The 16823-nt window shown below is 35.9% G+C and overlaps 1 protein-coding gene across 1 annotated transcript in view; it reads left to right on the forward strand.

Moving 5' to 3' along the window:
- The window catches only part of LOC134533439 (LHFPL tetraspan subfamily member 6 protein-like), a 202087-nt gene that overhangs the window by 20378 nt on the left and 164886 nt on the right, over nt 1–16823 (forward strand). The gene's annotated exons all lie outside the window — the stretch shown is intronic.

The following is a 16823-nucleotide window of genomic DNA, read 5'->3' on the forward strand; positions in this document are numbered from 1 at the left end:
AAAAAAAAAACGTTTTATCTTCATTTACTGAATAATTCTTTAAATTACTTCTTGCTAATTTTAAGAATGACTTCTTATAAGTTAGACCTGCGCATTTGGAGAATAAATGCCCGCGAATTTTTTCCCCCCAAATAAATACACATGTTGTGGTACGGAAAAAAAAAGCGAGCATGAACTTCGGGGAACTTCGGGTGTGCTCTTTCGTCTGTGAAATGAAGGCTTCCCCTGAAATTACGGAAAACACCCATCCGTCATAAACATGGAGAACGTGTATTCCGCCAAACTGTTTTTAAAAAATTTCATGGACATACGCCGTTGCTGGTTTTTTCACTCTATGCCACAGAGAAACCACGATAATGGCGAAGAAAGGTGGATACACAAATGCACAGGAAAAACAAGCCAAAATCAGCCGATTTCAAATTTTAAATGAATAGACAGCGCAGAGAATTCCGTGCAAGGAATTGGTCAGAAAAAAATATCACGGAGCAGACGAACAAAGTGGTCCGACAACGACGAGAACAGAAAAAATAAACAAACAATAACCTTGGACAATACTGTGACAAACAGACGAATACAACGATGATAAAAACATAATAATATGGACAACACAACAACACAGCAATGCACAGGTGAACCAAGTGATGGAACTAAACACATATTCTGGACAACACAGCAACGATTTACATAAGGTGATTTTTTTCCATGTATTTGTGTATTCATCTTTCTTGTCCATTACTGGGGTTTCTCTATGACATTTGTTTATCAATTTTCCCCATTGAAATAATCATTCAAAGAACCAACAAAGGGCGTGACCCTGTTATCCATCAATTATGATTCTAAAAATGCGCTATCATGTACAGAGTGATTTTATATTCCATAACAAACTTCGGATATTTTATTTAGGGACATATTTTCTACATTGCTCAGTAAATAATTAATGTGCTTAAGCGTGTACATTATTTTATTTCAGGCGTTGACCTAAATCCACGTGTTCATTCACATGTAGATATTATAAAACGGCGTCAATATTTTTCTATTGTCTCTCTTGCAACTGTCAGGAACAGAATTGAGGGAATTTATAATTTATACAGCCTAAGAGTTAAAAAGCGTATTCATTTCATTGTGGGATTCGTGGTTCTCTCCCGGAGCGAGTATTTGTTGGAATTTACATGTGGACAATGGGTATCCATTTGATTCTCTGCGCATTCCCAGCGGCTATTGTATCATGCTGTCACGTTGAATTCACGCCACTGTATCAAGATTTCAACTCAGCGATTCGGAATGTTGCCAGCGAGATATTATGTACGTTCTGTAAAAAAAATAAAAATAAAAATAACCTTCTGCTTCGGAATTTAGCATTGTCAGCTGTAAAAGGAACAGTTCCCTTAGCTCTTGTATATGTTTTTGAATAATTTTTTTATTTGGTTATCCGTATGGTGAAAGATAGGAAATAAAAAACAGAATACCTTAAGGTGTATTTTTATTGTAAAAAGGTTTGCTGTTAAAATTCTTGTTTCATCTTAGTTAGTATCAACGAGTGATATTCCTACGAGTTCCTGACATCTTACAACGTTAATCATGTTTTTGCTAAACAGATACAAAATGTAGAAATATGTGTAGAATATTTCTAAACAATGAGGTTACTTACCAAACATTCTATGAAAAATTTTCCATGCAAATACGATAAACAATATATATATTTTTTTCGAAACAAATGTAGGAGATGTAGCGTTCATTCACGGGAAATTCCTTTAATAGCTTCTTGATGGTGAATCCACTAGTTACAAACCAACTTGCCCGGTATAATCACTCTGACTTGCCAACTTGACACAGCTTCTAAAACGTTTGAAAACACATAAAAATGAATTAAACATTTTTTAAGCAAAAATTCTGAAGAAAAAAAAAACAAAACTTTCACAACAATAATGACATGATTTTTCTACTTTCCTGGGAAGTCTGGAACAGGAGATTCTCGTGCACATTATAAACTCTATTTCGACCACAGGGGTGATTGAACCAGGATCACTCAATCACTTCGGACTCCTCCTAAACCTCCTCCCAGGGTTAATTAATATTCTTGTATAGTCTGCGTCAAGCAAGTTGTCTCTAGTTTGACAGTTCCACGTGGCCTTCTGGCATTATTGTTCTGCATTACTTGACGGTTCGGACTCACGATGATTCATCGGATTCGTTGTGTAGGAAAGTAGACTTGAAAGCACACAGCCTGCATCTACTTCACGTTCACCGGACTGCTGACGTCACCGAGGCGGTCTACCAGAGCACGTTCAACCCTCCGGAGGATGTGACGTTATCGGCAGAGGCCGGGGAAAATTCCTTGGATTCAAATCGCGATAGGCTAAGATTCAAATAAACATACCTTCATGCTGTAGCACCTCATTGGCTCAGCGTTTATCTCGGCGACTCCGGACCAATGAGAAATCCTAACAAAAAAAAATCGAATCACAGGCAAATCATTCGGGATTACCCACAAGGCAGCAGCCAATGAACTGGCGTTATTTGCCCGAGCGTGCAGAGAACTGTGTAGTCTATTTTCTGAAGGTCTTTTGAAACGGCGAAATTTTTTTCAGTTCGTAGTTATCGGCCAACGACAATTCTAAAAAAAAGGCTTGATTGTGTTCAGATAAGTTGAGTCTAGCCTGGCGTGAAGTGAGTCTACGAAGTAAAACTCTCGTTTATGGTTGTTTTTTTTTTCCTTCCTGTTCTCGCAGGAAAATGGCTGCTGTGCCGACGACGGCCAGTGAGTATTTCTCAGGGCTACCCTGGGCTACGAAGTGCTCCTCCGTAGCGGCGCGGGACTGAAGCCTCGGAGATCCCGCCGGCCTAACTGCCTCAGTGCTTCAGCTCGGAGCTGCACGCAGAACGCCAACATCACTCTCCGTCACCCTCTCACGCCGGGATGGAAACTCGCGATGCTCGTGGTGAAATGGTTTGTTTAACAACATCCTCCGGATTCATCACCTGAAAGCGATGATGTACGACCCGCATCCGTTAGTCTGAAGGCAATGCAGACTTTTTTTGACGTGACGTCTAATAAATCGATGAACGCCGGCTGCACGCACGAAAGAGTGTCCCGTTACGCCGTGTCCACTGTACGCTTGCGCCGCATCTATCTCTCTTCCACTCGATTGGAATAACCATCGATTTGACTTTTTCGAGGCACATTAAACTTGAAACACTCACATTCGTTTCCTACTTTTCCTATCATCGTCCTATCCTTAACAGAATAAAACAGATTGGAAGAAGTTAAATAGCAAACATGTATAAAAGTTATAGTTAAAATAATCTCTTCGTTAAAGTAATAAACATATTTGAATTAATGAGTGCAAATAAAAGTAAATTTATCAATTAAATTGTAGATTTCATTTCACTCATTCTTTGTATCCTTACAAAATAGTGATGATTCAATAAAAATGATTCAATTTTATTCCTAAAAGTATGCAATCATTTCATCAATGTTTTGTTATGACGTTGTTAGGTTAAACTATCGTCCGTAAACCGACTTTACAGACAACCAATTTTTTTTTTTTGCAACTGATGGACCGTCACGTGCAGTTGGCGGAGACGATGACAAGGGTGCCAACGTTTGGATGTTTGTGCCATTTTCGCGTGACGCTAAGTTTCAGTCATAGGCGTCGCAGGGTCACTCACCCCCCATGCCATTCTCTCAGCTGTCTGTCTTGAAGTGCATAACTGAGGTGAAGTGAATAAAAAGCAGACATGTAAGAAATAAAACGTGAGCAAGTGTTGCAATACTCGCCAGAGTTGTGTGACGTCTAACCTCAGTAGTATCGAGCAAGTTTATGTGCTCTCACGTTGCAAATACACTTATAATCATAATTATATCAGTCACGAAATTTAAGGAATGATTCTTTAAAATAATGCCGAGCGTGATAAATACACGCAAATTGTGTTTTCAACTACATTTATGAACGCGAATCTGAAATATTTAACTATATAATGAAAAGGCTCCGATAAACGCGAATAATACATGAGAAAAGTACTAAACCACTGATTTGCACCTGATTTTTTCCAAGTAATTTTGTAATATTCTTAAAATTATGTTAAAATTCATTAAACTGTTAAAACTATAGAGTTTCCTTTTATATTTGCGAATTTTGGCTCACGCCATCCGCCACAGATGGCAGCACCGTGGTTACACATTTCCGTTCCATGGGACTTCCGTTCCATTCACGAAATTACTCATACCAAATGCCATATACAGAGAGCTAAGATGTTACACATCAAAAAAAAAAAGTGTTTCATAAATGTATTAAGTGAAATTTTATAAAAATTATTTTAAATTAGTAATTTAAATATCAATCTTCTACAGTATCACCCTAGAACATACTCACAAAGCAACCGCTAGACTAGACCTTAAAAATAAAAGAATATCCTTTTCGGCTCAGCCTGGATGCCGTACAGATGAAAAAGCCCGTGATAATGCAGGTTTAAGTAAACCTTATGTACCTACCAAGCACTCCATATGTTCTCGAATATTCCAAAATTATCGATATAACGTTTTCGAATATTCCATGCAGAGAAAATGTTTGGAATATTTTCTGTGCAAATGTTTATAAGAGTGACATGGTCATCAGCTTTTCATTGTGTCCCGTGCAGGTAGGTAGGTTCATTGCTATGACAATAGTGAACAATGCTATGAAAATAACATTAGTCCACTCCCATAAGCTAACCAGTAAACTAGTTTGTTCACCCTTTTGCGCAAATGTTTTAGTAATATCTATTTAATTTTTTACGATTCTGAACGGGATTGTTGTCATTCAATCCCTATCCCCCCCCCCTCAAACTACTTAAGCAAATTGTTAGGGTTATAATAATTTTTTTTTACTTTTCTTAGGAGGTGCAATAACTTGAAACTCATGCAATATCTCTTCATACTAAGAGAGTAATTGTGATTTTTCAGTTTTACGAACAACCTTCCCTTTTTATAATACGTTGATCCTAATTTGCCCATTAACGAAACTGACAGACATTTCCCATCTCAATTTTTTTTTATTTTTCAGTCTGGGAAGTAATTTGTGCAAAATTACGGGAGTCACAGTGACCATAAAACTCAGTTTATTTATTCATACTAATTAGTTGTAATGCGCCTAAGGCACCCGGTGAAAAATGCTGAATATATCAAAACATTAATTTTAATATACACGAAATATTGATTAAAAATTTAGTTTCTTGATATTTGGTAAGTGGAAATTATTTCATATATATAAATATATATACATGAAATGATAAAACAAATTGACACAAAAATCGTTTTTAATGAAGAACCTATTGATAAACTACATTACGGGTGGATTATTTTATTAAATAATCTTTAATGAATTATAACGACATACTCACGTAAAAATAGATTTTCAGCGATTAATTGAATATTTAATTACTTTGCGAAGTTAATTAATCATATTCGAAAACTAAAATAACGATACAATTCACAAATTTAATAAAGCTTTTCTTTAACTTCTGGCGCCATCTTTTGGTGAAAAAAATTTAACTGCACTTGTTAACACATATAACAACATATGAACGTGTCAATGTGTGTAAAACAGCAAGTGTGACTACCTGCAGAATGCGGGTCTGACTCCTGAGTGGCGACTTCCCGCCTCATTTTGTCATTCTGCAGGTAGGCGCTATCTTACAGCGTCACAGAGTCAGTCGGTGATGAGCGTCAATCTTTATATATATATATATTTCTTGTGTGCGTGTGTATGTCACTGAACTCCTCCTAGACGGCTGAACCGATTTTGATGAAATTTTGTGTGTGAGTTCACGGGGATTCGAGGATGGTTTAGATTCACAATTGGATATTTTATCTCGATTCTGAGTTAAGAAAAAACTAAAAAAACACGCTTTAAAAGCAAAAAAACTAAGCATTGTTGATAATTAGCCTCCATGGCAACGGGCTTTTGCATTGTTGCCTTCTGCGTAACCATGGGAAAGGTTTTTGGTAACGGCAGTGGCGTGCCCAAGAGGAGGGGTATGTATAATGAGAAGATACAAAATGTCCAGCGTAGAAATACTTACCGCCATATCCATATCTCACATAAAGTACATTTGGGCAGGACAATGTCTGTCGGGTCCGCTAGAAAGATATATAGAGATATATATGTAGAAAGATATATAGAGAGATAGAGATATAAATAGAAAGATAGAGAGAGATATAGAGAATTAGAGAGATAAAGAGAGATGCTTAGTATACGTTTAAAATATTACATTATTAATAAATTAAAAAATTGATTGAGGCATTGCAACGCATGCCGGGCATTATCTAGTATATTATCTATATGTAACTACAGCTTCAGGATAGGATAATGGAAACTTCGGGATCAGATAGTCTTTCTTCGGAATCTATCCTGAACTGGTTTCATTCTCCCGAGACGCCGGCGTGGCAGGGGCAGTTCATCAAAAAGGGGAATCCAATTTGGACGCCACGTGTTCCGCTCGCGAAGACGGCTCCCGCGCTCGGCAGGCGTGATTGATGGCGCCCGGCTGTGAATGCAGTCGCCTATAAGTATCTTCACTGGAGCACGGAAGCTGGCGTCATCTCGCGGTCCGCCGTGTTGATGGCCTTGATTTACGGCCGGCCACTTCCATTCCTCATCGGCGCCCGTCCGCCCTGGGCTCGCGATGGCCGTCACCAACTCGCGAATACATTCCTGGAACCCCCCCCCCCCCCCGCGGTAACCTACATGGGGTCATACGGCCCACAGCTACTATAGAGAAACGGGTCGTTACAAAAACGCCTAAATACCATAACGCCGAATGTCAAAATTGACCACAACGCCGACAGCTAGAAAACTGCTGTGTACCACAACGCCTAAATAACAACTGAATGAATTTGTGTGTGTTTCTTAAATGTACCTTAACGCCGAAATACCACAATCAAACCTAACCTTACCTAACCTAACCTAACCTAGCGTAATATAACCTAACCTAACTTAACCTAGCCTATCCTAGCCTAGCCTAGCCTAACCTAGTCTAACCTAACCAAGTCTAACCTAACCTAGTCTAACCTAACCTAACCTTTGTGGCAGTCCTGCAATGACATTTTTCGGCGTTAGTGTATTTCGGCGTTGTGGTAATTCGGCGTTGTGGTACACAGCAGTTTTCTGTCGGCGTTGTGGTCAATTTGGCATTTCGGCGTTGTGGTATTTCGGTGTTGTGGTGCGTCCCCTAGAGAAACTACATGAGCCCTGCACCGTTATTTGACGTAGAAATCTAAACTTAAACTGCTTGGGAAACTTTGATTATTCATTTACGGTGCAACACGGATTCTAAAAAAATTTAAAAAAAACCGACATCGTGCTTTGAAAGTAGCTTGGCTTCTGGATTGTAGCCGCGTCCTTGGCGAATAATTCTAATTCGCCGAGGACGTGGCTACAACCCAGAAGCCAAGCTACTTCAGACACTGGCCGATGAAAGCCTGCCAACATTATTAATCGTGCTTCGAAGTTAGCGCTTAAGTGACCCCGACAGCACACGAGGGCGCCCATTTGGGCGCTGCTACGCCACGGAGAATTTAACGTTATTCCGTTGCAAAGCAGGCAAAAGAAACGTGATCCAGGAACCCAGCTATTAATTAACCAGGGTCGTCGAGGAAAGGGAAGCGGAGGTTAGATAAGCTTCGAGATTTCTTAATGCACGAGTTTACACTGATACTAGTACAAAATTACAAGTTTATTACAATAGACAAGTCACGCAACACACGCAGATCACATTTACAGTTATGGCCACGGTAACGGTTACATTATTATTGATATGTAACATCGATACGCTATTTGGTGGGAGTAACTTCGTGAATGCGACGGAAGTGAAGGAACGAAAATGTGTAACATTTGTGGCGGATGGAATGAACCAAATGTTACAAATATAAAGGAAATCTTTGAGAATTAACTGTTAAATGAATTTTAATACAACGACCTGTATTTTAATAAAACTCCTGGTAGAAAATACGGTCCAAAGCTGGGGTTTATTATTGTTTCAAGTCTTTTTTTTTCACTTTTATAGAAGCTATTTCATGATATATTTCGAAAATACGGTCGGCTAATAAAATGATTAAATAGTTTACGTAGCTGCTCCGGCAGGGAATTCTGGCGGTGGTTGCAGAAACTACGTGTAATTCGCCTGCAGAAACATAGTTAAAATCACAATTTACGTATATTTATCACGCTCGGAATTATTTTTAACAATTCCACGTTGAATTGAGTGTTCGAGTATTGTATTTTAAGTGTATTTGCAACGTGAAACACATTAATTTTCTCGTTACCGAGGGTAGATGTTACACATCTCTGGCGAGTACTGAAAGACTCGCTACCTTTTTTTCATCTTTTAACTGTGTGGTTTGCACGAATTTGTTTTGCCCCCGGACCCTAGTTTCTCTCGACGGCTCTGCTAGTAGCAAGACTTGTGCTGAGCTTGTGTAGCTGACTGCAAGAGGTGGATTCTCATTCGTGAGGATCCGAGCTCGAACTCGTGTTTCTGTTTTCAGTGATCTCTCGAAGACACTCCAGGCAATTCTCGAATGGACCATCGTCATTCCTTCCCCGATTCTCGTAATTTATGTTACGTGTTTCCGAGTATACGCTCACACCATAAAAAATGTTTGTACTTTTTACAAGGAAAATCCTTGGAAACCCAATTGCCAACGATATCACATTTTAAATCCTTCAAGGCAGAGAGTTGTAAAATTGCAAATGGTGCAATGTTCTACCTTGCAATTTTACAAGTAGCATCGTTGGCAACTGAGTTTCCAAGGACTATCCTTGTAAAATAACCAAACATTTTTTTTTAAAGTTTAATAACCTCAAAGTCGTCGAGATGTAACACCAAAATCAACAACGACATTTACGGAGAACCATACAAGCCAGAATAATAAATCACAGAACGGAAGATCTCCTTAACCTTTTTTTTACAAAACAATTTTGTTTCGGAAGTGTTTTGCTTTAAAAGTTAGAACTGCAGGACTCCTGAACATATTACCGCGTGATCGTAGATAGATTTAATGGAGAAAAAATAATAATTGTATGGATAGAGATCGCTTTCACAGTAAGCGTAGGAGGTCTTGATCATCTCACCACAAACAATTTTTTTTTTAATTGAAAGAGATAGCGTTTAGTGGCTGGACAGGAGATGGGCTGTCCATCTTACAACGAATACTCACATCTAGTACTGAAGAAGAGCGTCTTGAAACAGGACGGAAGATCTCTTGACTACATTACTTTAAAATAATCTTCTACGGAAGGAAATTTCTTTCGCTACCACGTTAAAGATAAGTCTTCCAACTAGAAAATAAATAGGTCACACACACTTTTGCAAAATGTTTTGCTGTAATTTTTTTTCTTAACACCTATGCTTATGTAGTATCTAATGACTTTCATGACTGTTTATGTGCTCGGGAAAACGCCGCCTTTTCATTAGCTGGATTTTATGTGATTCGATACTTTGTTAGGTTTTTTTCTTTTCGATGGCTCACAGTTCTTCAGAAAATCTGAAAGTCGAGCACACAGAATAAGCACAAAGGTTAACGTTTTAATGAAATGAACCCGCGAGTATTTCCGACATTCATTCCTGAGCACCGCGTGTTGTTACGGAAGGAGCAGGCGCGCTCGCAGCGGAGAGGGCAAAGAGGGCGCTCCTAGGAGCACGCCCGGCGCCCGGCCGCCTCGGGCGCTGGTTCACACGTCAGGGCGCTAAGAGGCGCGGTCGGCTTCGACCATGAAGGAGGCTCCCCTGTGCTCCAGCAGTCACCTCGCGAAGTAGCGCCAGCGCCAGAACCGACTAGTTCCCACTACTATCGGTCCACGCGGAGTTGGCCAGCCGAGAGGCTTCTCTGGTTTTGGGGCGATTGACCTCTCCCTCTTTACCTATAACTAAGAGAATTGATTTTTTTATTTTTTTTTTTTTGCGAAAAGAACTTGAGACTACACAGGAAAAAAAATATCTGAACTTTTACAAAGACTCCTGTAGTAACCAGTTGCCAAGAAATAGTTTGCAATACCACAATAAATATATGTACTGTAACATTGTACCACACATGGCTATGGTTACTTTTTCATATATTGTACGATAACATGGTTTTCGTCCAGATTTTATTTATTTATTATTATGAAATTAAATGTTAAATATATTATGCTATGAGTTTTGTTATGTAACAGTAAATATTATATTGTTAAATGTTTTCTACGAGATTAAGCCACGAACAATCTGAACCCTTATTATATACATCCACAATAGCAATTGCTGTATTTCCCCATATAATATTGCAAACTATTCTGAACTGAATTTATTTTAAATTAGTTTATATTATTTTGTTCTATAACAGCATCTCAAGCTAACTGATTTTGTGATTTAATTGTCATTGTTTGTAATTTTATTAATTACCGTTACTTACCGGTATTCTGCCGCTTAATATGTGTACGAAGGCTGCCGGATATGGCCTTACAGCAGCCAATCAGCACCCAGTTTTGAGTTAACAATAAGCCTTTTGCTCAACATGGAGGAAGTAGTAGAAATAAGTGAAAAAAGTAGTGTCTTAGGTGTATGCTTCGTAAGGCTTAGCCTGACGCCGCCATGTAATATTTTTAATATTGTGTAAAATATTTACTACAGTTTGTGAAAATATAGTGTGCGTTGAAATCTACATTCTGCAAAGGCGTGACGTGAGTAAATATGGCGAGAAGTGACTATGTTTCACACCAGTAACGTATTTTATTTTGTATCAACCAATCTGTTTTTATTTATATTAAATAGTATTTTATGTCAGTTGTGTTAGTCTTCTGTGTGGTATCAACCAGTTATCTTAATACGGTCACATCACAATACTATAAGTAAGCCCACAATTTGATACTGTTTTCGAGATAATACTGAGTATTTCTTACGAAAATTTGTAGATACATATTTTTATATTTTTAGTAGCTTAAAGCCTTCCCTTGGCTCACGCAATTTCAGAGTATTGCTAAAATAACAACTAATTACAAATATTTGTTTATAAATAAATAGGCACAAAGTACTCTACGTAATTAATTATTTACTTTATTTATTCTGAGATTCTTCCATCCAGCTTTGTTTGTTATTGAGATATTAATTTTTTTATGATAAAACATAACTTACTCCCTTTTCACACCTCCAAAAGACGAAATCCGGAAATCTTAAAAAATATAATTTGTAACCTATACGCTAAATGTTCGGTCTTAATTTCTAACCCTTAGATCTAGTAGATTCGAAAATATCTTTTTTTTCTTTTAACCAACTTTACACCCTTTAGAAGCAGATTCTTGCACATCAGTTAAATAATAATTCAATACTTTATTATTTTTACCATTAACTAACGTCTTACTTAATTAGTTTCGGAGATGGGATTTTTTAAACAAATTATGACACCACGTTTTCACTCTCATTAAAAGACGAATTTTAATTAAAGCAAAAAATAAGCAATACGTAATTCTAAATTCAAGTCTCCTTTAGTTTCTAACATCTTATTTTAATTGAATTTGAAGAGTTAGTTTTGTTGTTTTAAGAACACATCACCTTTTTTAGTGTTTTAATTTCGCAAACTGGTAAAATTGTGTTTGGTAACATTAATATGTTTATTATTGGTATCCAAAATAATTTATTATGCTTAATTTATTTCAGAGATGTAATTAATAATCTTGCAAACTTACTAACCCATTTTCATCCCTTAGTGGGAAAGGGTGGGGGTAATTTCGCAAAATGGTGTAATTGTGGTTGTTAGATTTCGTATGTTTATTATTGGTCCCTTGTATGATTGCTTGGATAGCTTAGAAGATAAAATTAATTACTTTCTAGCATCTATTTACCTCTTTTTCACCCCGAGGGGGTTGATTTTCACAAAATAGTAAAATTGTAGTTTTTGTTTTCTTATGCCTTTTATTGATACCAAATATAATTTAATATGCTTAATTTTATTCGGACATATAATTATTAGTTTGAAACCATATTTATCTTCTTAAAATCTTAGAGGTTGTATTTCGTAAAATATTTAAAAAATTGTTTAGTAATTTTCGTATGTTTATTATTGGTATACTATATAATTTATTACCTTTATAATATTCGGAGATTTAGTTATATATCTTTAAAAAAAACACTTACCCTTTTTTCATCCCTTAAGGTTAGAATCTTGGAAAATAAATATTGTGGTTGGTAGTTTTCGTATGTTTATTATTGGTGTCAAGATCATTTACTACACTTAAGTAAATTCTGAGGTATAATAATTAATCTTAATAACATACCCCTTTTTCAACCGTTAAAACTTGAAATTCGAAAAATATAAAAAAATGTTTTCGGTAGTTTTCGTATGTCTAGTATTGGTACTGAATATATTTTATTTAGCTTGTTTATTTCTAGAGATATAATTAATTATTCTAAAACTATATTGGACCCTTTTTCACCTCCTTAGGGGTACAATTCTTAATTATATATAGCCTAGCTTTAAGTTAGCCAAAAACCTTTCCAATATTAAAAGTTCATCAAAATCCGTCAAGTATTTTTCATTTGATGCTCTAAAAAAATCGAAAAACGAACAAACAGACAAACACAAACAAACACAAACAAACACAAACAAACAGGCAAAAATTTCAAAAAACTATATTTTTGATTTATCAATAATATAAATAGTTGTTTTCAATCTTTTTTCATCATTTCATCCAATGTATGAACAGTACAAACTGTTTTATTATTTGTATAGATTGATGTTTCATTCAAGCATATATATTTTTAAACAATGGGAAAGAATCGAATATCCAATAATTTGACCTTATTTTGTTGTATATGCTTATTACGTACGCAGTTAACACTGGAAAGTTATTCAGGAAACAGTTTACAAATTACTTTAACCGTTTGAGGTACTGAAACAACCAAAGCACAAATGCTCGGGTAAGAATCCGAACCCAGTATTACTGCAAACATGATTTTGTACAGATATAGTTGTTTTCATTTAAAATAATTTTTTTACAAATATCTGTAACTTTACGTGTATGTATCTGATCCATTTACAAAAAAAAAATACAGTGTAACTGTGTGTTAAAGCACTGTAGCATGACCTGTGTTTCGTGATTTGTTGAGTTCCTCTCTCATACCTGTCTAACGCCAGCGCTCCAGTGCAGAAGCAATGGTCCGGCCAAATAACGCTATAGCTTCTGTTGCAGCCGGTCGCTAATTACAAGACAGAAACCAGTGGCGCGTGTATACTTTATTGCAGTACAAAGAGCGTTCAGAGTTTTTTTTTCTTTTTCGCGGAAAGAACTCTGCCCAAACATATAATCAAAGTTTCTTAACCACATCTGTACACTGTCAGAATTAACAGTAAATTGACGAACATTTTAACGAAGTATTTATCTCAAACGAAGTGTTCTTCGTAATTTCAAATAACTGAATCTTCCTAGAAACTACGCCAAATTTCAATTTCCGAGTTGTCTGTTTCGTTCTAAACAACGGTAAACACATATTTGGGTAAAAGAAGAGAGTGTTCAAAAGGTTTTGAAAACGACTTCTTGCAATGACAAAATAAGAAACATAGCCTGCCTTGCACTGGTCACTACTAACAATGTATCACGACAAATTATTTACTACTTTAATGTTATTTTGACAGAAAGAAAACATTTCTTAAGAATTCAAAAGTGTTCAAACCAGCTGCAGTGAACTCTAATTAAACTTGTCGAATACCCTTATAAAAAAAAGTTGTGTACGACGAATATTTGGAGGGACAGCCCAAGCCAACTGCAGTTCAAGACTAAAGGGTCCAGTGGTCGTTCTCATTTATATGTTAATCATTGTCAAATGAATCGGCAGTCGTAATTTTCGTAACAGTGAAACATGTTACAGTCTGTGTCAGTCGAATTTCACAGTTTTTGAAAGTACTATAAATGGTCTACGTATCCTTCTGTCAGTTTTTTTTCTGTCAACAATGTTTGTGAACAAGTAAATGTGATCAAAAGTATGCGTAAATAAACAACAACTGTGTTACTTTACTATTGCGACGTTTGGGAACTGGGCACCCCTATTGAGAACTGTCAAATTTAAGACCAGTTAAATGTCACAGACTTTATACACATATTCTTTCGTTTTGCTTTTTAGAAATAAAATGCCCACTCAACAGCCAACATGTGCCAGCAATTCTATCATGAATTATACGTAAACTGTTTTAATCTAGCTTTCTCTAAATCAAAATCTGCATACAAGTAAGAAAAAATCCCTTTCGGCACAACCTACAGGCGAAAGTAGATTTCGAAGTACCTATTTCTTCTGGAAATGTTTTGGAATCTTCTATAGACACCTAGAACGTTTTAAGAACTTAATTTTCTTAACATCCTATATGTTCGCCAATATTAAAAAAAATTGATTAAACATTTTCTTATATTCCCTGAAGCGAAAATATATTCAATGTTTTTAACGTAATGCACACAGCATTGAATATCTTAACGAATTTCATTTTATGCCTACTAAGGTAGTTATGCAATTTATTTTTTTTTATTTTCAAACACTATTTTTTATTAATACGTGGTCGTATAATTTTTTTTGTACAACGGTTTAAGGTAATATTACGAAGGTTATTAATAAAACCCAAAGAATTTGATACTAAAAAAATATATTTTTTTAATTTCAATAGATTTTTTTACGGTAATAGTTTGTTTAATCAAACATTGTTTCAGCCGAAGGTGTTGGATAAATGTAGGAGTTTTACAATAAATTATAAAGAATAGGATAGTATATTGTAATGTGAGTGGTTCAAAGTGAATAAAAATAAAAGTTAAATAAGTTAAATAATTTAGAAATCAATCAATCGAAAACTATAATGACTTTTCTTTAACTTCAGGGGTTGGGGGGGGGGGGGTGGAACTGGAACTCAGCTGACATACTCGCTTAGGCTAACAAGAGGTTTATTCTTACAATACCACGTAACTTGATAAAATAGTTTTCATTCTAGGATCGAAAAAAATAGGTCCTACATCCCGTACAGGATGTCTAGGGAGAGATAAATAAATGGCGATACTTAAAAATAAATTAACGCTATAGAGTGATATATATAGTTGTATAGAGGAGAGAGAGAGGGAGGAATAAATATAGAAAGAGATAAAGAGAGATAGTGAAGGGTAGATGTATATATAGATATAGATATAGAGAGATAGCGGGATATGTAGAGAAACATAGAGATAGCTAGAGAAAAATATATATATAGATATGTAATTAGAGAGAAATGCTTTGTATATGTGAACCCACTTTAAGAAATTTAAAAAAATAATTTGAGGCATTGCAGTGCAATAGCTAGTCTATATATATAAAAATGTTATGTTGGTTTGTGTACGCTTCAAAAACTCAAAAAGTTCTGCACCGATCGAGCTGAAATTTTACCATTATATACAATCCGCATCAAGGATTGTTTTTATCTACTTTTCACGTCAGAAGCATACCCGCGACCACAAAAAAGTAACTGCGCCATTTTATTAATGTGTTTTCTCACCAATTAAAACAAACAAAAAACACACATTTTCTGTTATGGAAACGTTTCTCCATGCCAAAGGATTTCTCTTAGCAATGGAAAAAACTACGTCAAGTAAACCGAGCAGGAAATGGCTATATACAATGAGAATGCTTTTATTGTGAGGTGCAATGATTAAAAAATGACTAAGCGTACCGGCACAGAATAAATAAACAATTGGTAACAGAAGCGACAAAATGTGGTTTTATCCTTGGTTAGTGCGTACCAGCAATCTGATGCTCTCGGGGCGTACACGAATGTAAATAAACAATGTTTTCCATTGAAAGTAATGGGCGTATGATTTAATGAACAGTTTGTGTTGTAGTAAATACAATAATTCGTCGTAATTTCACAAATATGTTTGAATTCATAGTATTTAGAGTATTCATGCGTGATTCCACTCAACATTATTCTTTTGTATTGGAATAAATAAGCTAGTAATTTTATAAATACCAAGTGTCAAAAATAGTGAACGAACTATAAATGCAACAAAGTTATCGTAATAAAATTCCACAAAAAACCAATAAATAAATCTATTACTGTAATGAAAAGAAAGTGAAATAACCTACATGTCACGTGAGATACAACCTTAAGTCAAACTATCTGCAGTCACAAATAGGGCTTTGAGTATTCAGGGTTCCCGCAGAGAGGTAAGTTCTGGAAGACAGGTGAACTCAGGGAACTGAAAAGTCGTTTTAACAGTCTCGAAAACACAGGTAATTGACAAAATCTTGGTAACAAAACAATATCAGTAATTTTTCATACTATGGAGTATTTTTTTTACTGAAACCGGTATGTATTTAATAATTAATTCGTATTCGATATACATACTTATTTCAATTCTATTTTCATTGATTAAACATAAGGTATACAAACAACTGTGTGTGAATTTTAAGCACAGTTTTATATATATAATCTTTCTGCTGAAGACAGTCAATACCGCGTCGTTTCCAGATGTCAGAGTGGCAGTTTTGTTAACTGAGTGTTGATGTAAATGATAACGGTGCGAGCTATTTACTGCGGAAGAAAACATTTTATAGTATATTCTGCATGTTATGTATGTGCTTTGATAACTTGTACCGTAAATTATATTTTAACTTGCCGGACAGATCGATTAGACAGTAAATTATTATTATTTTTTTGGTGGAACGAGGAAAACAGGGGGAAACTGAAGGAAGTTGGCTGAAGTGAGTTTGGGAAGCCTGTCAGTCCAAGGTTAAATTTTTTTAAAGTGTGGAGACTGATACCGGAAAGCTCTAGACTAAAAAAAAAAAAAAAACAGGGGAGAGAGTGA

Source organism: Bacillus rossius, chromosome 6, assembly GCF_032445375.1.
Source record: "Bacillus rossius redtenbacheri isolate Brsri chromosome 6, Brsri_v3, whole genome shotgun sequence".
Lineage (NCBI taxonomy): Eukaryota > Metazoa > Arthropoda > Insecta > Phasmatodea > Bacillidae > Bacillus > Bacillus rossius.